General features: G+C 42.2%; 1 long non-coding RNA gene across 1 annotated transcript in view; it reads left to right on the top strand.

The window, feature by feature from the left end:
• Positions 1 to 24,545, top strand: part of LOC126234493 (uncharacterized) — a 47,499-nt gene extending 22,954 nt beyond the window's left edge. The window contains exon 2 of the long non-coding RNA XR_007544739.1: positions 24,171 to 24,545. This is a non-coding gene — a long non-coding RNA (uncharacterized LOC126234493). The remainder of the gene's footprint in view (positions 1 to 24,170) is intronic.
• Positions 24,546 to 25,099: the final 554 nt, after the last annotated feature.

Here is a 25,099-nt window from a genome sequence, read left to right as displayed (position 1 = left end):
GGTGCATAGGAATTTGTGTATGTGGTTTGAGAATCCAGAGGTTCCTGTGGACTTGTTGCATTTGAGATGGAATTATAGAGATTACTATTTATGGCCAGTGAGGCGTCAATATCGAATTTAGTAGGTCATGAATTGCTGTGTATGCCGGTAGTACAAATTATCTGTAGGACAGACTGACATTATGGACATCAGGCACAACAGAGTTCAGAGTCTCAATGGGCTGTGATTCATCATAAGTCTTAATGACACATTTCTTGTATTTCTGCCTGAGTGTTTGTGGTGGGTGTCCTTGCATTATGGATGTGCAGTGTACTTTAAGTACATTGCATTTTTAGATATAGGTTGCTCAAATGGCAGAAACACAAGCAGTGATGATGCAGGAAGCAGCTGAAACGTAGTGAAACAGACAGACGACCCGCAGGAGAAGGTTTCTGTGTTATAAAGGCAGGTAAACACTTAAATGTCAGATACTGAGCATAGATAGGTTGAACTAGTTGGAACAGTAGAGACAAAAGCTCCAGTCAGTGTAGCTGTTCCTCCTGTGGATACCACTGTAGCTAGTGTCATGCCTCCTTTTTCAGGCAGAGCAACTGAGAATAAGTCACCCTATATAGACAATCTGTGTAATTGATCTGATGAAATATATTTGCATATGACAAAGTTATGGCCAGTGGCTGAGGCAAAGAGTATGTTATGTATCATGAGGAGCTGAATTAGGCACACAAGTTTGAACAAATTAAAATGGACTCTATCAGCATTACTGGAAGCAGAATAGTGCTAGATTCTTCAGGAAACAATTTAATGGGATATCCTCAAAACAAAATGAGTAAGTGAAAGCATTCTTAGATAGGATCAGGAAAATTACTGCACCAACATATGAGTTATGGCAAAATGAGGTGGATAAAATTATTCTACAGAAGGCAGATCACAGAGCACTAGATGTATTTTCTGACGGACATCCACTTAATGTGTTGGTAGATATTTTAGCTTAGGTGCAGGATAAGCTAAGTGCTTTTTCCCTCAGAAGTGATGTGCTATAGTTGTGGACAATAATCAGAAATAAGGCTATCAGCTGCATTGCTATGAATGCAGTGTTGTGGGACATGGGATGCATGATTGTCATTATAGAAAGCAAACTGGATGGCATCATGGTATGGGTTTTTTAAAAGCCAACAGGAATTCCTCAACCACTAGGAGGTATTTTTAGTAAAGCACACTGTTGCAAAGGCATATGCAGTGGTGGAGTGCCGCTTGGTGGGCATAGTATACAGAATGAAACATAGGTCTTTAGTGGGCTCATGTGTTGGTAACTAGTCTGAACCTCCTGCATCAGAGAAGACTGAATTCTTACTAGACTATTTGGGGCAGGAGATAATGATATAGGATCACCAGAATCATATTCATATTGGAGCAAGAAATGTTCAGGAATTTATTGGAAGTATTGCCTTGTGTCAGTGAGGGTACTGTGCAATCATGAAAAAACTGATCTTTCAAGGTTGATGGGTATTATTCCTGCTGAGAATGACTGCTGCAAATGATATACTGTGACAAGGTCTGCCAGTCATGAAGATGGAGCCGAGTAGACTGTAGACACTTTCATACATTCTCAATTTGCATGATGAAGTACTTAGAGCTATGGGAAAGCTATCCTGGATAAATGTTGGTACTGGCCTACCAAACAATATGCCATGTGTTGAAGCCATTGGAACACAATGACAAACTGGATACTTTATATTGTTTTGTACATAAAAGCATGGACGTGGGCAGAAAGTAAATGGCGATTATATGGTTGCAGCTAGTGTTGATAATTTTAGCTCTGACAAAATGGAGCTGTAAAAGAGATTGTTGATTGCCAATTTGGGCATCCTAGATGATAACAACATAGACAGGTTGAGGGGGAGACCTTTGTTGCAAGCAAGCCATTGATGCATCTGCATTACACAAGGAAGTATGGCATTAAAAAGTAAAAGACAGGACAGTTATGGAAACTCTGTTAATATAGTTTGCAGATTTGTTAATTCATAGTGATCCATTACCAGCAACACCTATGTTGCAGCAGAAATGCTCAGTGGCGGATCTATAAGAAAACATACAGAATACCTTGGCACTTGCAATTGATAATGAAGCAAATCATCTATCAACATTTGAAAGATGACATTACTGAGGGGGTAATAATCCATGGGGAATTCACATTGTCATTGTGCCAAAGAAATGATTACATGATGTGAAGAAATACAGGTTTAGTTGTAATTACTGGTATTTTGAACACAAAAATGATGATAGATGCATATCATATACCAGTACTGCATATAACAGAAATGATGGAAGATCTAGGTCAATGAAGATATTTCTCCTTGATGGAATTAAAGAATGGATTTCACTAGTCGCAAATAGCAACAGAAGACCATCCTGAGGCCACATTCATTATTCTGTGAGGACACCATCAGTATTTATGGATGCTATTTGGTCTTACGAATGTAGTAGACACATTCCAGAGTTTATTGGATGGAGTACTATCGGGATTCAAAACAATGTCACTGTAGGGTCAGTTTTGATAAAACTATTGTCTCTTCTAAAGGTCTAGAGGAGCATGAGCAGGGAGTGTGGGTAGTGTTTAAGAGATTGCATTTGGTACATTCAGTGTTAGGTATTCAGAAGTGTCATTTTGCATCCACAGTGGTAACATATCTATGTTGTGTGATTAGCCAAGGCAGCATGAAGGCTGACCTAAAATTAATATGTGCTGTCTATGTTTTCTTACCACCACAACCAATGAGACAGTTTTAATCATTTTTAGACCTATGTAATTATTATAGAAAATTTTATATGCTGAAAACATAATACTTAACTCATTTGTTAAAAAGAGGTTTGAAATTCCAGTGGACAATTGACTGCCAAACCACATTCAAGAAATTGAAAGAGGTGCTAACAATTAGACCAGTATTAATATTCCCAAATTACAAAAAATGACTTTTTCCTATCCTGTAGTGAAAGGAAGCAGGTGACTGGATATATGTTGATTCAGAATGTAAATGGCAATGAAATCCAGAAGCACATGCATCAAGGCAGCTGAATGAAGCTGAAGGAAACGCACAATCATGGAGAAAGAGACAATGAGTGTCATATGTGTTATTACCTACTTCCATTGTTACCTATATGGTAGGCATTAAATTGGTTATTAGGTTTTAAGGCTCCTTTGAGTAGATTAACTCACTGGGCATTAATATTGTTTGAGTGAACTTGATTATGAGCAAGTACACAAACCTGGCAGGAAACAGTGATACTGGTGGCTTGACAGACAAATTGGGGTCATACAAGAACTTAGTAGAATCCTTTCAAAATTCAAAGAAGCTCAGGTTGCTTGCAGATGACAGAGATTGCCAGTTATTTAGAACACAGCTGCAATTTGTGCTCATAATAGGCTGTTGTATAGGCTGATGGAGTTTGAGCCACATAATGTAGTACCTGCAGCTTTGAAGGACCAAGTGTTGAAGGAAGTGCACAGCCACATATTAGCAGGTCATGGAGAGTGCAGAACAACTGACTGTCAAATAAATGGGCTGAGCAGCACTGGCAGACAGCAAGGAGACAGGATGTTCACCAGTATGAGAGGAATTGTGTACAATGTACACAATTTCCCTATCTCATTCATCACCTCATACTTCTGCAGAGTTTACTGGAAGCATTCAAGCATTTTGAAATGATGGGAATGGACTTTTTGGATCCAGCCAGCCTCACACCATTGGACAACCATTACAAATTAACCATCATAGACCACTTTTCATATTATGTATCAATGGTTGCAATCCTGAATCAGCAAGTGAGTGTGGTGGCACAGGCATTTTACATGACTGGTTATTGAAATTTGGCATTCCCAAAACAATAATTACAGATAAGGGCACCATTTCATGTTGAATCTGATTAAGCAGTTGTGCCGAAGCTAAGAACTAGTCCTAGTCTCTTCCACCATCAATGAAAGGGAAGGATGGAATGTATCCATTGTGTTGTTGACAGAATATTAAGCTATTATGTGAGCAGCCATCGCAACAATTGGAATATTTACCTACACTGTGTCATAGTTATATGTAATTCAAAAGTATGTGACAGTCTTGGGCTTTCACCCATATGAGGTGGTATACACTAATAAGATGCTGTCTCCTTTGAAGTGATTAAGTCTGGAGTTAGGAAAAATGGATTCAGTGAAGCGATTTATCAATATGTTATGGGATGTGTAGGAAAGAGTAAAAAAAGTTAATACGAAAGTGGTTGAGTGGCAACAGCTAGTGGGATGTTGTGTTGGTAAACACCTGTTGTGAGTGTGGAAATGGTCAGCAGATTATGCTGCCAAATCTTTACACATCAAAGGGTAAAATGAAAAAAATTCCTTACATATCAACAAGGGCCATATCAGATCACTTTGCCACAAGTATCTGTACCTTTACCAGCAAGAAAACTTAAAGTTAAGAAGGAAAGAAAGGAAATTGTACCTGATGAGCGGAAGGTATGTGGCAGGCCTTTCGTTCTCAGATCACTCTAATAGATACCAATGGGGTGGGGTATATAAAGTAGTTTTATGGGTAAAATATGTGATAATTGTCTCATTGTCTTATTGAAGTGTGGTTATATTGTGTTTTGTTGATTTTTGGTGATAAATGCTTAATTTCTAGGTGAACAAGAGTGTGCTACTTTAACTTGATGTTGATGTAGTAGTAAGTCAAGTATGGCTCATCTTGTGAGAGGGAGAGGGAGAGAGATGTAGTTTCCTTTCCCCAAGGTGGCATTATCACCAAGAAAAACCAGAATGAGTATGATAGTTCTGATGATACTGCACCTCTTCATGTGAGAACTACAGAGCCAACAACTCTAGACAGGAGTGGAATTTTCAAGGAAGGAGGATGTTGGCTAACTAGCCACTGTTGGATGTTAAGGCTAAGTAAGAAATGAGATATAAGGATGGAAAAAAAGCTCAACAGGCTGCATCTCAAAGCTGAGGGGAAGGAACATTATAGGAGATACAGATAGAGGGTCAAAGATTGTGACTCTTGTATGAGTACTTAATGGATCAGTTGGATCTGGCACCAAATACATATCGTGAGAAAAGAGAGGATGGTTGCATACAGGTGGAAAATTATTTAAGACAGTGTTTGGTAAAGCTGATAGGGATAAAATTCAGGAACTAAATAACATGCTGCTACAAGTTTGAGGAGTAGTGGGAACTAACAGAGAAACTGTGAAACAGCATACCATGCTGTTGGCAAATTTGAATCAAGATATGTTGAATAACAGAAGATGATATGAGAATTAACTTTGGATCTGATAGGATACTTGAAGGTGACTATGGGAACAGTAATAGGGATTTGGGTAAAGTACAGGCTTGAACAAACTTACTGGTTGTGAAAGTAACCATAGGGAGGCAGCTGCGATCTCTGGCAGACAGCCTAGAAGATGCAAGGGTAGAGGTGACAGCAGTGCAGGAGGCAGTACATCATGTGCTACACTGTCAATTAAGTTCTATGTTGCTACCTCCACAACAATTCCTAACTGGTGTGCCAAAGTTGCAGCAAGAATTAATGACAGAACTGCAGCATGTAGTAGAACTAACAGAATAGTATTTGTCATTGTTTCTTCATATATCAACAGTTGAGATTAATACCAAAGGAGCTAGGTCCATGTATTGGTTCATTTCCCAGTGGCAAGTATGGACCTGCATTAGCAGTGCTTCACAGTCAACCTCTGCCTGATGAAACAGGATACCATGAATGAATTTGCACAGGTAAAAATGCAGAAGGTGTTAAACCTCCAAGGAGAGGAGTAACTACATAGTGATACCAAACGATGAACTCTGTGCCAGACAGATGGTATGCCAAAGTAGGATGATACAGACTTGCACATGAGAACGTGAACTGCAATTATTCTTAAATAAAGGGTGAGTGGTGTGATGTCAGATGTCTCTTCTGATGCAATGCCCATACTCTCTGATGGTGGGTATGTGTTGGATTTACTCTGTGTTGACTCCAGATGTAAAGATACTAAACTGTTTTCAACAGGGAAGACCCAAGGGAAGGATGACCCAAGGGAAGGATGAGATTGGACTTACAAGATAATGGAATATTAGTCAATGGTACGACGTGTGATATACAATGTTCCATCTCCCAGCTATCAAAACTTCAACAGTCATAATAAACCTGACTTACATAAATTACACCCTAAAACAGACCTCCTACATTCATAAGATGAGTTTATACCCTTGCAGAAGGGGTTATTTACCACTGAGCAAATGCTTCAGCCTGTACAGCAGTATCGCAATAGGCAGCACAGTAATATTAGATCTTGAATATGTTGCTTTATGGTACTGTCATGGTTCTGATTTTGCTTTGTGTGGTCTTCACCTGCCTCAAGTGGAGAACTGCCTACCCCCATGAACAACCAGTTCATCAACTGCCAATGAAATGGGTTACCCACAGTAAATAATAGATGGTCAAGCAAGAGCTAAGAGAGTAGCTGCGTAGTAAACAAGGAGGAATGCCAAGCATGAAAAATAACTGAGTGGAACTACTTGCTGTTAATATAATTGGTTAGAGGAATTTGCTGAGAAAGGGAAGTTTTGATAATTTATTTTATTAGTCTGTTACATGATGATGTAGAGTTACATAGGTTAAGGGCTGGACAATGAACCATATGGTTTATGCTAAATTAGAGCAAAAGGGAGAAAAAATGGTTCAAATGGCTCTGAGCACTATGGGACTCAACTTCTGAGGTCATTAGTCCCCTAGAACTTAGAACTAGTTAAACCTAACTAACCTAAGGACATCACACACATCCATGCCCGAGGCAGGATTCGAACCTGTGACCGTAGCGGTCTCGCGGTTCCAGACTGCAGCGCCTAGAACCGCACGGCCACTTCGGCCGGCAGTAAAAGGGAGAAGAGAAAACTTTTATTCATTTCATATTATTATGTCAACTTGTAAAACATGTGTTCAGACATTTTTTGTCCAGGTATGTAAACAGGTACAAATCTGAAGGCCAGATTTCTACAAAGGAAGGAGAAATGTTGCATCACGACATAATCTGAAGCACTGAAGTGCCTGGTGCCAATGCAGCAAAATGATGTCATATGGAATGATGTGCCATCATTATGGTGACCATGCATCATGAAGTAAGAACACATGTTCAGAGTTCAAGAGTACTTTTTCAGTCTTCTGACACTAAAAAATATGCTTGTCATAATTTTCGAAAAGCAAAGATGAGACATCCAGCTATGACAGGGCACTCAGAAAAGTTGATCAGATGAGAAAAGCAGGCCAAGTGAAAACAATGTTGCTTCACATTGGTGAGCAAGCATGCTAACTTGTTTTGGTTTCTGGGCTAAAGTGCTGGCAAAACGAAAACACTAGCTGCTCTGCTTCAAATAAATAGTACTTGAATCAGACCTACTCTCTCAGTGTACTCTGATGTTCTCAGACAGTATCCAGGTGTATGGTGAGCATGCATCATGATGTAAGAATACATGTTCAGAGCTCAAGAGTACTTTTTCAGTCATCTGACACTAAAAAATATGCTTGTCATAATTTCCGAAAAGCAAAGATGAGACATCCAGCTATGACAGGGCACCCAGAAAAGTTGATCAGATGAGAAAAGCAGGCCAAGTGAAAACAATGTTGCTTCACATTGGTGAGCAAGCATGCTAACTTGTTTTGGTTTCTGGGCTAAAGTGCTGGCAAAACAAAAACACTAGCTGCTCTGCTTCAAATAAATAGTACTTGAATCAGACCTACTCTCTCAGTGTACTCTGATGTTCTCAGACAGTATCCAGGTGTGTATGTGATGACAAATAATGCCACCAGTGCAAGGCTCTAACTTCAAGATGAATACTGTTCACAGAACATGGCGACTCAGCCAGTCACCTACAATGGGCTTATTCTCCAGAAACTACAGACATCCACTGGAGCAGAAGATTGCATGTGGGTTACCGATGTCTTCAGACTGCCAAGTCACCTGCTGGGTGACTACCTCTTGAGGGTGTTTACCTCCCTAGTGAGGGGTCTGTTCATATCAAGACTGGTACCTGCCTGGCTATTCTGCTGCTGTATTGCAGTCCTTGTGGACCACCTTGTCATGGACTGTCACTCAGAGAATGCCCACACCTTTGACATAGCTCAAGCTGGGGGCTTTGGTTTGAGTACTGTCTTTCCCTGTGTTGTATTCTGTGATCATAGGTGGGCAAGTAGCCTGGATGTGGCTGCCTTTCATTGTGGTCCCTGACAGCTACTGCCACCCTGCTGATATCAGTGGGTGGTGCTGTCTTCTGCAGCTCAGTATGTCATCCCTGGGGTCAACAACTTCCATTCTAGAGGTGACCACACCTCTGTACCTAACATGAGAAAAAGTCTGATTCATTCAGGGATTGTCTCACTAGCAGTCTGCTGCATGATTCCAGTCACCACCACCACACTCAACCCACCTTTGGATGAAGGAATAAGTGCTTTATCCAGACTTCATACAGCCATTTCCTCCATCACCTTCTGGCCCCAAAAATATTGTTTGGTGATGATTTGATGATGTGAGGGAACAATGAGGATGGAGTACAGAAGCAGTTAAATGTATGGAAAGGTTGTGGCCTAAAATTTAATACAAAGGAGTTTGAAGCAGTGGTCACAGGAAGAAAAAAGGATAGACCTATAAAAATAACATGACTGTGGATGGAGAGAATTTGAAAATGGTGTAAAATTTCAAATACCAGGAGAGTATGATGCAGGGATATGGGAAAAATTGTGAAGAGATAAGTGATTGTTCCAGATAAGCATATAGTTTCATGAGGAATGCCAGGAGAATGATATGGAACAAAAAAGTCCCACAAACAAATAAGATAATATTCCAAACATGTTAATATCACTGAAATTATGAGTCAGAATTGCTGTTTAGTACTTACCCACAAGAAGTGAAATTCCTGGTACTGTGATCTTTGTTTCCCCTCACCCTCTCGCACTGGAGGTCTTTCTGACCTGTCCTTTCTTTTTAACCTTCCCCAATCCATCCCTCATGCTTCCACAAGGAAGAAACCATTAGATTAAAAAACTAGGATTATTTCTTTTACCTTTGTATGTGCCTGTCAGAAGTACTAAGAATTTTTCCTCCTGGAGGTAAGTACTGTATTTACCAGCAAGCCCATCTTATAACTATATAGTTTTTTTAAGTGAATTTTCCTCTCAATCTATACTGTGCACCAATTCTGTAGTGAGTCTCAGAAATCTGGGTAATGAAGGCAGGGGTTAAAATTCCAAGGTGCAAGAAAGTGAAATGAAGTTTTAGAAAAGTTAGATATTTGTAACAAAAATATGAAAGATACAAAATATACGGTTGATTGAAAAGTAATGCCTCCACCTTTGTAACTCTTCAACAGTTGGCAGCATTGGTATGTGGCAGGTACTGGCTTGTTCCGCAGCCTCTTCTCTACAGTTCCAGTTGGTGGGAAGCCTTAGCAGTGAACAGTTGTGTTCTTACAGTGTAAAGTATGGAACCCTGCGCAGACGGTCGGTCAGTGTGATTTAAGCAATGTGCATTCATTGAATTCTTGACAGCAGAATGTGTCACCCGAAAGGAGATTCATCAGAGAATGAAAGCAGTTTATGGTAATTGTGTTGATGTGAGTACTGTGCATCGTTGGGCAAGTAAGTTTAAAGATGTTGAGGCAGGAACATCTGACCTGAGTGACAAACAAAGAGTTGGACGTCCTGTGACAGCAACCACCAAGTTTCACAAGCAAAATGTTGACAGATTGATTCAGGATGATCGTCATATCACTCACAGAGAAATTGCAAGCACAATCAGCATTTCACAAGAATGTCACGTGACAATGCCAAACTGCTCACTTCATGTGCCACCACAGCAGAACTTCAGAGACTGAATCTCACCACTGTACGGCATCCTCCATACAGTCCAGATATAGCATCATCTGACTTCCATCTGTTCCTGATAATGAAAGACAGTCTACAGAGACATCATTACTCTTCTGATGAAGACGTTGAGGGAGTGGGTGAGACTGTAGTTGCAGAAACAGAGTGTCGACTTCTTCCATGACAGCTTCAGAAAACTTGTTCATCGTTGGCGGAAATGTATCCAACTGGCTGGTGATTATGTGGAAAAGGGAATATTGGTAATTAAAGATCACATTCTAAGGATTATTTCTGCATTTGATTTATTAAAATATTCCCATCCAAACCCAATTAACAAATGTGGAGGCATTACTTTTCATTCAATCCTCGTATATGGTAGAAAGGTAACACTGGAAGAAAATATCAAAATGATACAGCCATGTGGAAAGGATGGATAAGAGTAGGATGCTTGGGAATATACCCAAGATGAGGATAAAAGTTTTAACATGTTCCCTTTTGTGTCCTAAAGGCAAACATGTTTATATGTAGATACATGATAAACGTAAGTACAAATAATAAACAACGAGGCTTTCTGAAAGAGGTATGTGAGCTAGTTTCTGGGATATTTATTCCTAAAAGCTAGCTATTTTAACAAAATTTAATGGGCTACAAATTCTTAATCAAGGGGGCTCCATGCTTGCAGCAGAGTCATTGCACAGAGCAATCTATTGTACAGTTTACAGTAATTTGTTCAGCATTGTCTGGCAGCATGAGAAAAGATGTGCTGAGAAGGGAATTGTTACACAGGGTTTTCCTGGAATGATGTCCATTCTCAAGGCTTAGGTATCCATGGAAAAAAGGGGGAAGTTTGAGAGTGAGACAGTTAAGGGGGCCAGCATGGTCAGAGAGAAAACGTGGTTCAGAGGCATGCTTAGTGGTAAAGGGGTGCCAAAATGGCTGGGAATGAAATGGTAATAAACCTGCCTGGTACTTCTGATGCTCACTGAACTTCACCACACTAAAGTACACTACACAGCACATAGTAATCCAGGTGCTGATATTGGGGGAACGAATTGGGCTTCCAGCATCAGACTTTGCACAGTCGCAGTCAAGGAAGGTTGTTAACTGGACCAGGAAAAAACATGGAAGCTGGACGCAGGCATAAAATCCTGCTGTTGGCATCAATTCCAGAGAAATTTGACAGCTGAAAATGTGAGCCATGTGGCATTACGCAGTACGAGCCACTGAAAGCACAACCGGGAGATGTTGCCCCATCGAAGTAGGAGCCGAGACTGAATGAATGACAGATCGGAATGTGTGACCCCTGGAAAGCATGGTAATCTAAGCTCTACTGGCAGTGGAAGTGACCAGTGAGTATTCTGGGGAGCCAGCATGTCTTTCGCTGATCACTGGTTTTCAGTCTGTGTGATTCATCGTCTGTGGCTACAAGTGGTGATTAATGGAAGGAGTCACTACACTGTTCCCTCCTGAGAGAAAAACGCCGATGCCTGTCACACAGAGGGGTGTTTGGAGCTGACTGAGAATGCTTGCTGGGGAGCATGTGCAGGTTGTCACGGCCGTGCTCTTGCTCATGCTGCAATTTCCAGTGTGAGGAGGTGTATGGGAAGCTCCTGTGTATGGGATTGAGAGCATGTGAAATAGTGTTGCTGCTCCAATGGTGCAGGTGCTAGCAGCAGTGGTGACAGCACTCCGTCAGGACTGGCAGGTGCCTATGGGGGCACAGCGGCATCTGTGTCAGCTGGAGGCTGGGAAAAGGGCAGTGAGGTGGCGACATAGGGGTCCTCTACTTGGATGTGTGTCAGTTGTGTATTTGGGGGTTGGCAGGCCAGAGGTGGTGTCAGGGGTGGCATCAGCTGGTTATGTGTTGGACACAGCATTAGGGGAAGCCAGTGGCATGTCAGGAATGGCATAGGGGATGGTGTTGGCCTGCATTGTATTAGGGACCGCACTGGCGGTACTGTGAATGGGGCTGGTGGAAGGTGGGGGCAACTCCACCATGATGGCTTATGAGGGCTCTAGGACATAGGCTAGCTTGACCCTCTTTACAGAGACGGTTGTTGCAGCTCTGTTCAGATAAATGGAGAATGTCTTATCCCAGTGTTGCAACACCAAGTGTGGGCTGAAATACTGAGGGCAGAGTGGTGGTTGGTATGTGTCCAACCACTAGCCATCATGGTGGATGAAGAAACAGTGTTCAGCATGACATAGCAGAGGTGTTGCTTATGTCTGGGTCATGAACACTTGGAGCTGCTGCGCAAAACCAGGGATGATGCTGTCAGTAGGATGTGGGGTTGCTTCAAAAAATCTCTGGGAATAGAGTCTGGCTGGCCATAAACCAGCTTGGCAGCAGAAATTCCCCGGTCAGTTTTGTGTGCAATCCGTAATCCTAGTAGTACCAGGAATAGGGCAGTGGACCATTTGAAAAAATAACATCTAAGGGTGGCTTTAAGTGTGTGGTGGAACCACTCCACCTTGCCATTAGCTGCACGATAGTAGAGGGTGGTATAGTGGAAACTGGAGCCATGGTTGGCTGTCAGTGATCACAAGAGGGCACAGATGAACTGCTGCCTGAGATCTGTAGTGATGTCATGGGGACACCCAAAATGGAACAGCCAGGTCTGAATAAAGGCTGCAGCCACAGTTTTGGCTGAAATATCATGGATAGGGGTGGCCTCCGGCCAGCACGTAAATCCATCAGTAATTGTCAGCAGATATTGATAGCCATTGGAGGAGGGTAGTGGTCCATGAAATGTTGAGGTGTATGTGCATGAGCCAGTATTCTCTGGGTGGAAAAGGTGTAGTAAACTTGCATTCTGACCTTGGCACGCTGTCATGGAATACAGGAGCGGACCCAGCTGTTGCAGTCATATTGAATGTCCAGGTAGACAATACATTGTTTCTTAGGGGTGGCAGAATCACAGATGCTGGATGTGCAAGGACATGGACATGGTCAAATGCCAGTCTTTGGAAGGTGAGAAGGAGAAAGGTGCAGGATCAATTGCTGGAACCATAAGGTTGTGAAGGTTCCATGAAGATATCACACCAGATCTTATGATCTGAGCTGGGTTTGGATCTTAGCTGGAGGTTGACGTCTGAGTCAGCATTCTGAAGGGCATGGATTAGGTCTAGGTCACCTTCCTGAGTAGTGGCCAGAGAATTGTAGTCTAAGGGTTGAGTGATGGCACAGGCATGGCTAAGGCAATCTGCCACAATATTATCGATGCCAGCAACATGACAGTGTTGGCAGTGAATTGAACAATGTACTCCTATAGCCTAAACTGCTGGAGTGAGTTTTGGTCTAAGTCTTTTCTGCAAAAACCAGAGGACAGGGGGCAGTGATCTTTAAAGATCGTAAAGTTTTATCCCTCAACTGAAGGTCGTAAATAGCAGAAGGCTTTGTGGACTGCGAGCAGCATGCTGTTGTATGAATCCCAGTGGTATTTTTCATCAAAGTCCTTGGACGAGATGAAGGCAAATGGTTGCCAGACGTTGTCCATGCATTGCTGTGGTCCCAATAGCCATATGGCTCATGTCCGCCACTATTGCTGGGGGGAAGGGGGGGGGGGGGGGCACTAGGGTGGGCATGGGCCAAAAGGGCCACACTGGCAAGGTCCTATTTTGTTTTTCGAAGCTCTTGATCATGGCCTGGGTCCAAGGGACCAATTTGTTGCCTTTGTTTTTACTACCATGGCGTGCTCCAGTAAGGGGCTCTTAGATGGCAGCGGCGTCTTTAAGATGTTGACGGAAAAAGTTGACCATGCCGATGAAATGCTGGAGGCCTTTGAATGTAGTAGGACATCGGAAGTCAGCTACTGCCTGTATCAGGGAGGGGCTGGGAGTTGGCGGCAGAGACTAAGTGTCCCAGACATTGCCATGCACCGAGCGAGGTGGCGCAGTGGTTAGCACACTGGACTCGTATTCGGGAGGACGACGGTTCAATCCCGTCTCCGGCCATCCTGATTTAGGTTTTCCGTGATTTCCCTAAATCGCTTCAGGCAAATGCCGGGATGGTTCCTTTGAAAGGGCACGGCCGATTTCCTTCCCCATCCTTCTCTCATCCGAGCTTGCGCTCCGTCTCTAATGACCTCGCTGTCGACGGGACATTAAACACTAATCTCCTCCTCCTCCATTGCCATGCATTTCTGTAGGGTGGTCCCAATAGCCTCAAAAACGCATTTTGCAGTATTGAAGATCACTCAGCTTTCTGTAGGTGGGACAAAATTTTGTGTAAATGTTGGTGGTGTTCAGTAAGATCCTGGGAGTCAATACGTATATCATCTATGTAGGTAAAACACCATGGTGCATCACAGAGGATGCTGTTCAAAAGTCACTGTCAAGTTTGTGTAGCACTGCAGACACTGAATGTCATGAATGCACTCTTTAACAGACTAAAAGATGTAATTATGCCTGTTTTATCTAAGCCATTTGGGGTGGCTGTGGTTTGTGTAAGGGCCTGAGCACAGTCTATCTTACAGAAGGTAGTACCTCCTGAGATGGCATTGTTGTAGGCGAAGAAAAGTGGGACAGAATAGGATGCAGGGATGGTGCAGGCATTGAGTTTTTGGTAATCACTGCAAGGCCACTAGGACCCATCCTTCTTGGAGGTGAGGTGAAGAGCTGAAGCCCAAGAGCCTTTGGAATGGTGAAGTACGCCAGTGGTAAGCAGTTCATTGAACTCCTTTTGTGTGATTTTGTGCTTGTGAGGGGGTAGGGGGCAAGTGCAGCAGAAAACCAGGTGGCTGGGTATAGTGGCGATGTAGTGCAGTGTCACGCAAATGTTCCAGGCGGCATGACGTGGCTAGATGAGGAGGGGGAGTTCTGCAAGGAGTTGAGAATATGGACCTGGAAATGTGAGCTGTGACACAGTGAGACATATGGCATTGTGGGAGATGCAGTGGATGACTTACCGGAAGTGCTGTTGACTAAACCATACTTCACTACATTGACCAGTAGCCTGTAATTACTGAGAAAGTTGGTACCCAGAATGTGGTAGATAACATATATCACTGTGAAGAACCATGGGTTTTCTTGCTGAAGGCCTAAATCGAGCAAGCGGATATGCACCCCTTAAGTAGGGATGCATGAATTATTGGCAGTGTTGATGAGGAGGGGAGAGGGAATCCAGGATCTATGAGTAGTCTGCAGGGAAATTGGATAAGCCAGACCCAGTGTCAATGAGGTAGTAGACAGAGGAACTAGCATCACTTAAATCCCGTACTGCATAGGTGCTGTGATGTAATACAGCAACCGTGCATGCCTGCTGCCAGTGGATGCTGGGGTTTGGTGTCCAGGAACATGGGGGTCTCCAGTATGCAGCATAGTCACTAAACTTCTGGTGGTACCAGCAAGCTGCCCCTAGTTTGATGTGGTCATCAAAGGGGCAGTTAGAGCCATGCTAGCAGGAGCGGCTGTTTTCATCTTGGCCAGCATCATGCAGGAGAGGAGGAGGGTGCATGAAGTATTGGCAGGTAATGCTGGCAGTAAGTGCTGCCATCTCAGAGCTCAGGGGAGTCAGAATCTGGTAGCAGTCAGGGGCGAGTGTGCTAGATGGAAGGTCATTAGTGGTAGGTGGTGTGAGAGATGTCACGTGCATGGGGGAGTAGGGTGGAGTGAGACGGGCAGGTGAATAACTGTCATGCTGGTAGCTGCCGGTTGCAGCTATGGGGTGATAGCTGGCATTCTGCGACACAGCTGTGACCAGAAAGGAGTTCAGGGTTTCAAACAGCTTAATAGCCAAGACCACTGTGTTGCATAATGACAAATGGATGTGTGAGGCCAGGGCAGACTGTATGGGGGCAGGAAAAAGCAGCAGCCAGCAATTTAGAAGCAGGTCTTATGGGAGGATGTGCAGTTCAGTGAGTGCTTATAAGTGATCCAGCAACAGGGACAGGCCCATGTCCCCACACTGCTGAGATGACAACAAAACATGGGGCCATTGCAGCTCTGGGGGTGTGAAGCAGGATACGATGCACTCTTTGAGCTTTGCATAGCTGCAGGAGGGAGGTGGGTGTGAAATAACATCTTGGACTTGGGTCGTGATTGTCGATTCAAGGTGGCTGACAACCATCCTGAATTCTGTTGCATCGCTTGTGGTAGAGCGCGCTGCAGAAACTGCATTGATGGAAGGAAACCACAGGCTTGGGTCTCACAGGTTGAAGAGGGGCAAGTGGGCAGCCATGCAACTGGAGGGAGAGTCCGCAGAGTCGATTTGTGCTGGGCACGCTACCCCTTTGGACTGCTGAGTCAAATGGTTCTGTAGTGCTCAAGGTTGCATGCGTGGTTCTGACACCACCAAGTACTCATAGGTGCTGGGGTAAAGTGAGACTGTTGGTTGTAGAGCCTGTTGGGCATGACCATCGCTGGAATGGGAACATGTGGCATTGATACTGTGACATAACAGTGAGGGGGGGGGGGGGTGTCATGGTATGTGGGGTGGTACTGGCAAACAATATTGCAAAGAGGAAGGAAAGCAGGACATACACAGTGTGGACCAAGCAATACTGTCTCCACCATGTGTTGCTGTGAAAAGGAAGGTTCAGTACACACCACGATATGCCTGTAACTTGTCCAGGCATGTGGTACCGGAGCAACACTGCTTGTTGAGCAGCGAGGGTGGGCAGGAAATTGTGCTGTCATCTGTGGGTGGAGTGTAGAGGGGCATTGTGGTGAGCACAGAGGGAGCCCATGTATGGAGGGGTGCAGGGAGGGCATTTGTGGTGGGTTGCAGGAAGAGAGTGGTGGTGCACACAAAGGATAGGGGTGGAGGGGTGGGGGCGCAAGTGGAGAATGGTGTGGGAAAGGAAAGCGGTGAGCGGGGTGCAAGCAAGATGCATCCAGCTGACCTAATGGAAACTGATTCTCTGATCACATGGGATTTGATAATCAGAATAATAAAAAAGAAAACCTTGTTTGTTCCAGTAATGAGATTCGGCACTTCAGTTTAGAGGGGGTCAACAGTGAAGGAATGGGTTAAAGGTTCCATTTATGCTTCTAAAGGCAGACATGTCTGTAGAGGCATGCTAATTAGCAAGCACAAATAATAAGTAATGAGGTGTCCTGAAAGAGGTACTTGAGTGCATGTGTGGGATAGTTATTCCTTCAAGCTAGCTACTACAAGAAAATTTAATGGGTTTCAACCTCTTCATCAGGGGTGATCCTCACTTGCAATGGGGTCTTTGCACAGAGTGAACTATTATACAGTTTACAGCACATTTTCGGCACTGTCCAGCAGTGCAAGAAGATATGTGCTGAGAAGGGGGACATTACAATGGCTTTCACTTGTTGACATCCATACTCAAGTCTTATGTATCCACAGGAAAAAGGTGAATGTTGAGAGTAAGGCAGACTCATCTGGCAGTAAAGAAAGCCAGCATGGTCAGAAAGAAAACTCATTTCAGTGGTGCACTTGGACATAAAGGAGTGCCAAAACAGCTGGGGATGGAACAGTAATAAACCTGCCTGGTACTTCCCAGTGCTCACAGAATTTCATCACACTAAATTCACTACACTGGACACAGTAATCCAAGTGCTGATATAGGGGGGACAACCTGGGAATCTGGCATCAGACTTTGTACAGCCACAGTCAACGAAGGTCCCTCGAGGAAATGCAGCTTGAGAAAGCTGCATGGAAGACATGGTAGCACTTCTCTTCATAACTGGACCACGAAAAACACAGAAGCTGGACACAGGCATGAAATCCTGCTGTTAACATCAACTCCAGTGGTGCATGCCAGCTGACAATGAGAGTCACATGGCGTTGCACAGTATGAGCTGTTGAGAGCACGATCGGGAGATGTTACCTCATCAGAGTGCGTGCAGAGACTGAACAAGTGATGGTTTGGCATTCATGGCCCCTGGAAAGTGTGGCACTCTAAGCTCTACCTGTGGCAGGACTGATCACCAAGGGTGCTGGGAAGAGGCAGTGTACCTTGGGTGGCGTGGCTGAAAGGAGTTTAGAAAGCATTCATAAGAGATAAGAAGACTGAGCCATAGTAATAGCAGAGGTGACGGGAAACCAGAGAACATTGGGAGCATTTGTGTTTGGAGATGCTGGCAGCAAACTGTACTGATGATTTAAGATGTTGATAAAACAGCCACTGAGTTGTGTAAGAGGAGAAGCAAAGGCTTTTCTTTTTTCAAAAAAGCTGTTTTTCTCTTAATGTGAATATGATTAATAAAGTGATTCCTATAAGTATGAGTATGAACACATTAGCAATATTCCTATAGATCTCATTTTGGTGGTTTGTGTTTCTCATTTGTAGATTCAGAGATTTAAAATTTTGGTTAGCTACATGGCAAGTTTTGCTATAAAGTTGTATGACAAATAATAATGGACAATAAACAGGACTCAGTATTTATAGATGTAAAAAATACTTTTGAAAAATACCACTGCAATCAATTAAATATTACACTACTAATAGCAGATAAACAGTAATTATATTCTAAAACTGAGCAGGCAGCAGCTGTTTCCAAAGTAGCAGCTTAATTACTAAGTTACTTGATGAAATTTAGACAGCATAGAAGTAAGCAGCATTAAGCAATGCAGTGATAGTTTACTGTTAACACAGTATAAGATAAAGTTTCTATAACGTCTCTGTCTATGAACACTTAAATATTTCCTTGTGAGCTATGATTTCTATTATTTTATTACAATAACCATTTCTCCCTATGTAGGTGAGTGCCAATAAAATATTTTTGCATTCAGGGGAGAAAGTCGGAGAATGCCCTTGTTTTATTGATTGCCACCCCTTGATAAACTCTCCCCTCATTCATGACGACACAAAATAAGCTGCCCTTCTTTGAATTTTTTCAATGTTCTCTACCAATCCTATCTCATAATCCCATATTGCACAGAAATACTGTAGCAGATGACAGACAAGCATAGTGCAAACAGTCTCTTTAGTAGAACTGTTGTGTCTTTAAAGTGTCCTGTAATAAAAAACAGTATTGATTTGCCTGCCCCACAACATTATCTATGTGGTCGTTCCAGTTTAAGCTGCTTCTAATTGTAATTCCTAAGTATTTAGTCCCCCCCCCCCCCCCCCATGAACCAAATGGACCTTGCCGCTGGTGGGGAGGCTTCCGTGCCTCAACGATACAGATAGCCGTACCGCAGGTGCAACCGCAACGGAGGGGTATCTGTTGAGAGGCCAGACAAACGTGTGGTTCCTGAAGAGGGGCAGCAGCCTTTTCAGTAGTTGCAGGGGCAACAGTCTGGATGATTGACTGATCTGGCCTTGTAACACTAACCAAAATGGCCTTGCTGTTGTGGTACTGTGAACGGCTGAAAGCAAGGGGAAACTACAGCCAATATTTTTCCTGAGGGCATGCAGCTTTACTGTATGGATAAATGATGATGGCGTCCTCTTGGGTAAAATATTCCGGAGGTAAAATAGTCCCCCATTCGGATCTCCAGGCAGGGGCTACTCAAGAGGACATTATTATCAGGAGAAAGAAAACTGGCGTTCTACGGATCGGAGCGTGGAATGTCAGATCCCTTAATCGGGCAGGTAGGTTAGAAAATTTAAAAAGGGAAATGGATAGGTTAAAGTTAGATATAGTGGGAATTAGTGACGTTTGGTGGCAGGAGGAACAAGACTTTTGGTCAGGTGAATACAGGGTTATAAATACAAAATAAAATATGGGTAATGCAGGAGTAGGTTTAATAATGAGTCACAAAATAGGAGTACGGATAAGCTACTACAAACAGCATAGTGAACACATTATTGTGGCCAAGATAGACATGAGGCCCATGCCTACTACAGTAGTACAAGTTTATATGCCAACTAGCTCAGCAGATGACGAAGAAATTGATGAAATGTATGATGAGATAAAAAAAATTATTCAGATAGTGAAGGGAGACGAAAATTTAATAGTCATGGGTGACTGGAATTCAAGAGTAGGAAAAGTGAGAGAAGGAAACATAGTAGGTGAATATGGATTGGGGCTAAGAAATGAAAGAGGAAGCCGCCTGGTAGAATTTTGCGCAGAGCATAACTTAACCATAGCTAACATTTGGTTCAAGAATCATGAAAGAAGGTTGTATACATGGAAGAACCCTGGAGATACTAAAAGGTATCAAATAGATTATATAATGGTAAGACAGAGATTTAGGAACCAGGTTTTAAATTGTAAAACATTTCCAGGGGCGGATGTGGACTCTGACCACAATCTATTGGTTATGAACTGTGGATTAAAACTGAAGAAACTGCAAAAAGATGGGAATTTAAGGAGATGGGACCTGGATAAACTGAAAGAACCAGAGGTTGTACAGAGTTTCAGGGAGAGCATAAGGGAACAATTGACAGGAATGGGGGAAAGAAATACAGTAGAAGAAGAATGGGTAGCTCTGAGGGATGAAGTAGTGAAGGCAGCAGAGGATCAAGTAGGTAAAAAGATGAGGGCTAGTAGAAATCCTTGGGTAACAGAAGAGATACTGAATTTAATTGATGAAAGGAGAAAATATAAAAATGCAGTAAATGAAGCAGGCAAAAAGGAATACAAACGTCTCAAAAATGAGATCGACAGGAAGTGCAAAATGGCTAAGCAGGGATGGCTAGAGGATAAATGTAAGGATGTAGAGGCTTATCTCACTAGGGGATACTGCCTACAGGAAAATTAAAAGAGACCTTTGGAGAAAAGAGAACCACTTGTATGAGTATTTGGAGCTCAGATGGAAATCCAGTTCTAAGCAAAGAGGGGAAAGCAGAAAAGTGGAAGGAGTATATAGAGGGTCTATATAAGGGTGATGTACTTGAGGACAATATTATGGAAATGGAAGAGGATGTAGATGAAGATGAAATGGGAGATATGATGCTGCGTGAAGAGTTTGACAGAGCACTGAAAGACCTGAGTCGAAACAAGGCCCCCGGAGTAGACAACATTCCATTAGAACTACTGACAGCCTTGGGAGAGCCAGTCCTGACAAAACCCTACCATCTGGTGAGCAAGATGTATGAGACAGGCGAAATACCCTCAGACTTCAAGAAGAATATAATAATACCAATCCCAAAGAAAGCAGGTGTTGAGAGATGTGAAAATTACTGAACTATCAGTTTAATAAGTCACAACTGCAAAATACTAACGCGAATTCTTTACAGACAAATGGAAAAACTGATAGAAGCCGACCTCGGGGAAGATCTGCTTGGATTCCATAGAAATGTTGGAACATGTGAGGCAAAACTGACCCTACGACTTATCTTAGAAGAAAGATTAAGGAGAGGCAAACCTACATTTCTAGCATTTGTCGACTTAGAGAAAGCTTTTGACAATGTTGACTGAAATACTCTCTTTCAAATACTGAAGGTGGCAGGGGTACAATACAGTGAGCGAAAGGCCATTTACAATTTATACAAAAAGCAGATGGCAGTTATAAGAGTCGAGGGGTATGAAAGGGAAGCAGTGGTTGGGAAGGGAGTGAGACAGGGTTGTAGCCTATCCCCGATGTTATTCAGTCTGTTTATTGAGCAAGCAATAAAGGAAACAAGAGAAAAGTTTGGAGTAGGTATTAAAATCCATGGAGAAGAAATAAAAACTTTGAGGTTCGCCAATGACATTGTAATTCTGTCAGAGGCAGCAAAGGACTTGGAAGAGCAGTTGAATAGAATGGGCAGTGTCTTGAAAGGAGGGTATAAGATGAACATCAACAAAAGCAAAATGAGGATAATGGAATGTAGTCGAATTAAGTCGGGTGATGCTGAGGGAATTAGATTAGGAAATGAGACACTTAAAGTAGTAAAGGAGTTTAGCTATTTGGGGAGCAAAATAACTGATGATGGTCGAACTAGAGAAGATATAAAATGTAGACTGGCAATGGCAAGGAAAGCGTTGCTGAAGAAGAAAAATTTGTTATCATCGAGTACAGATTTAAATGTTAGGAAGTCGTTTCTGAAAGTATTTGTATGGAGTGTAGCCATGTATGGAAGTGAAACATGGATGATAAATAGCTTAGACAAGAAGAGAATAGAAGCTTTCGAAATGTGGTGCTACAGAAGAATGCTGAAGATTAGATGGGTAGATCACATAACTAATGATGAGGTACTGAATAGAATTGGGGAGAAGAGGAGTTTGTGGCACAACTTGACTAGAAGAAGGGATCGGTTGGTAGGACATGTTCTGAGACATCGAGGGATCACCAATTTAGTAATGGAGGGCAGCGTGGAGAGTAAAAATCGTAGAGGGAGACCAAGAGATGAATACACTAAGCAGATTCAAAAGGATGTAGGCTGCAGTAGGTACTGGGAGATGAAGAAGCTTGCACAGGATAGAGTAGCATGGAGAGCTGCATCAAACCAGTCTCAGGACTGAAGACCACAACAACAACAACAGGTATTTAGTTGAATTGGCAGGCTTTATGTTTGAGTAATTTATTGTGTCACCAAAATTTAATGCACTCCTTTTGGTACTCATGTGGATGACCTCACATTCAAGTTAATGTAAATCTTGACTCATTCCACATCCCTGAAAGTTCTGCTCCTGGTTGGGATCTACAGAACATTATGAACGAATGAATGAATAAGTGACTGAATTTAGACCTGAACTGGAGTGCTATGTAATTACATTAAGACCTAAATAGGAATTACAAGAAAATAAAAACAGAACACAATAAATAATTACGTTATCTGCCGTTTTCCTCTGATACACCTTATTGAGGGCAGAACATGCAAGTATGTCTGCCTGATAACATATAACTTCACTTCTTCCACATTCTCAAAGACTCTCCTTCATTATGGGATTTGTGAAACATGATGTGTGGTGAATGATTATTAAATATTTAATATTAGAAAGTATACTACATACAACTAATTTTTTTCATTACCTTCTACTTACTGGTTTGATTATCAGAGTTGAATCTGGATACAGGAGGCACTTTCATCTTAGAGGGCTACCCTGAAAGTTTTGAGAATAACCGAGAATCTGATTTGTTGCTCTTCAATGATTCACATCTCATGGGGGCATCCAGTGCAGTTTAATTTTGAAAGGTTCAGTAATTCATGATAATTATCATATTCTGTATGATCATCCATTTTGTACTGCGCACAGTATTCAATTACCAACAACCATTGTGTTGCAGTGGGGTGTTTGTTTGTGATGACTTTCTTTTCTACTTATTTTTATATTTGTTTATTATGATCTTCTGATTACTTTAAAATGTGGTTCAAAGACTGTAATGTTTGCTAATGAAACAAGCATAAAAATTAAGGTTCCAAACTTAACCTTATCAGACAAAGCTCAGATGATTACGTAAGAGGCCTACTAGTGTGCTCTGCTGACAGTTTAATTATTAATCTCACAGAGACACACATTATGTGATTTCAGATAGGCAAAACATGACCACTTATTACCAGAAGTAGGTGTTGATGGAGACATACTAAATGAAACACTGTGTGTAAAATTACTTGGGGTACAAGCAGATGTCAAATTAATAAGGAATCGACACATAGAAAAATCAGTCAGTTAGCTAGTTAACATAAAACATGAGCTTGGGAATCCCAAGCAGTTAATAAATTAAAACATATTTCATTAGCCACTAATTCTACAAATTATCCAAATTCAAGAATTGAAAAGTTATGTAACCTATGTGGCAATTAGCTGTGTTTTGTTGTGAAGCTGCACGACAAGTATTACTGCACTATTGACAGGGCTCGGTATCTGCAGATGTAGGTAGCAATGTTATCAAGTAAATATTAAGCTACCGATAAGAAGTAAACAGTACCCACATACTCAATATAACTGAGGAGGCAGTAGCTATTTTTAGTGCAGCAGCTTTCTTTCTAATTAATTTAATAAAATTTAGATGGCATAAGAATGCTGCTTTATTGTTAATACAGTATACGGAATAATTTTCTATGATTTGCTCGTCTTTTATCAGTGTATACCTTGACCAGTCACAAATCCCTGAAAGTTCTCTTTCTTGATGTGATCTACAGCACATGATGAATGAATGAGTGAATGAATTTTATGAGGGTATGCTGGAAAGTAATGCCTCTGAATTTATTATTTGAAAACTCTTAAAGCTTTTCAAATAAAACAAATATTATTAACATTCTACATATTTATAATTCATGTCTGTGTATTTATTTTTCAGCATAGTCACTCTGGAGATGAACACATTTCTCCCAATAAGAGATCAGTCTGTTGATACCATCACTGTGGAATGAAAACTCTTCTTCCAGAAGCTTTCATAAGTTAAACCTCTTTGAGTGTGTCCTCCTGTCACCAATTGGTGAGTAGATTTTTTTATCTACATCACTGTAGAATGTTTGACTTTGTTGACAGAGCCACAATGTCACCCCTTGCACCACCTCATCACTATGAAAGGGAAGTCCTTGAAGCTGTTCTTTATCTTCTGGAAACAGATGAAAATCGGATGGTGCCAAATCTGGGCTGTATGGAGGATGGTTGATGACAGTGAACCCAAGGTGCTGCAGATGTCACAGCTCTCATGTGTGGTCTGGCATTGTCATGCTAAAGGAGAAAGTGCCCCATCTGTGGACAAACTCTTTGAATTTGAAACTCGATTACAGCATGGTGTTTCTCCACACCAATACAGTCACCTTACACACCACCATGTTACACACTGCAATTCAGAGTCCTCTTGTGGTAGAGGGCTGCAAATATGTAGACATGAGGAATAAAGGTATAGAATGTTAATCATATTTGTTTTATTTAAAAAGAGGTTTTACATAAATTTGGAGGTGTTACTTTTTAGCATGTCCTCATTTTTCTAATTTGAGGATTCATATTGGCCCACAACTGTGGTCTGAGATCAAAAGTATCCAGAGATCAAAAGTATCCAGACACTCTCAAAAACATATGTTTTTCATATTAGTTGCATTGTGCTGCTACCTAATGCCAGGTACTTCATATCAGCGACAACAGTATCATTAGACATTGTGAGAGAGCAGACCGGGGTGCTCCACAGAACTCACAGACTTCGAACGTGGTCTGGTAATTGGAAGTCACTTGTGTCATACGTCTCAACGCAAGATTTCCACACTTCTAAACATCCCTAGGTCCACTGTTTCTGATGTGTTAGTGAAGTGGAAACAAGAAGGGACATGTACAGCACAAAAGCTTACAGGCCGACTTCGTCTGCTGACTGACAGAGACCGCCGACAGTTGAAGAGGGTCATTGTGTGTAATAGGCAGACATCTATCCTTACCATCACACAGGAATTCCAAACTGCTTCAGGATCCACTGCAAG

The sequence above is a fragment of the Schistocerca nitens genome, chromosome 2, assembly GCF_023898315.1.
Source record: "Schistocerca nitens isolate TAMUIC-IGC-003100 chromosome 2, iqSchNite1.1, whole genome shotgun sequence".
NCBI lineage: Eukaryota > Metazoa > Arthropoda > Insecta > Orthoptera > Acrididae > Schistocerca > Schistocerca nitens.
This window is presented reverse-complemented; position numbering and strand designations above follow the sequence as displayed.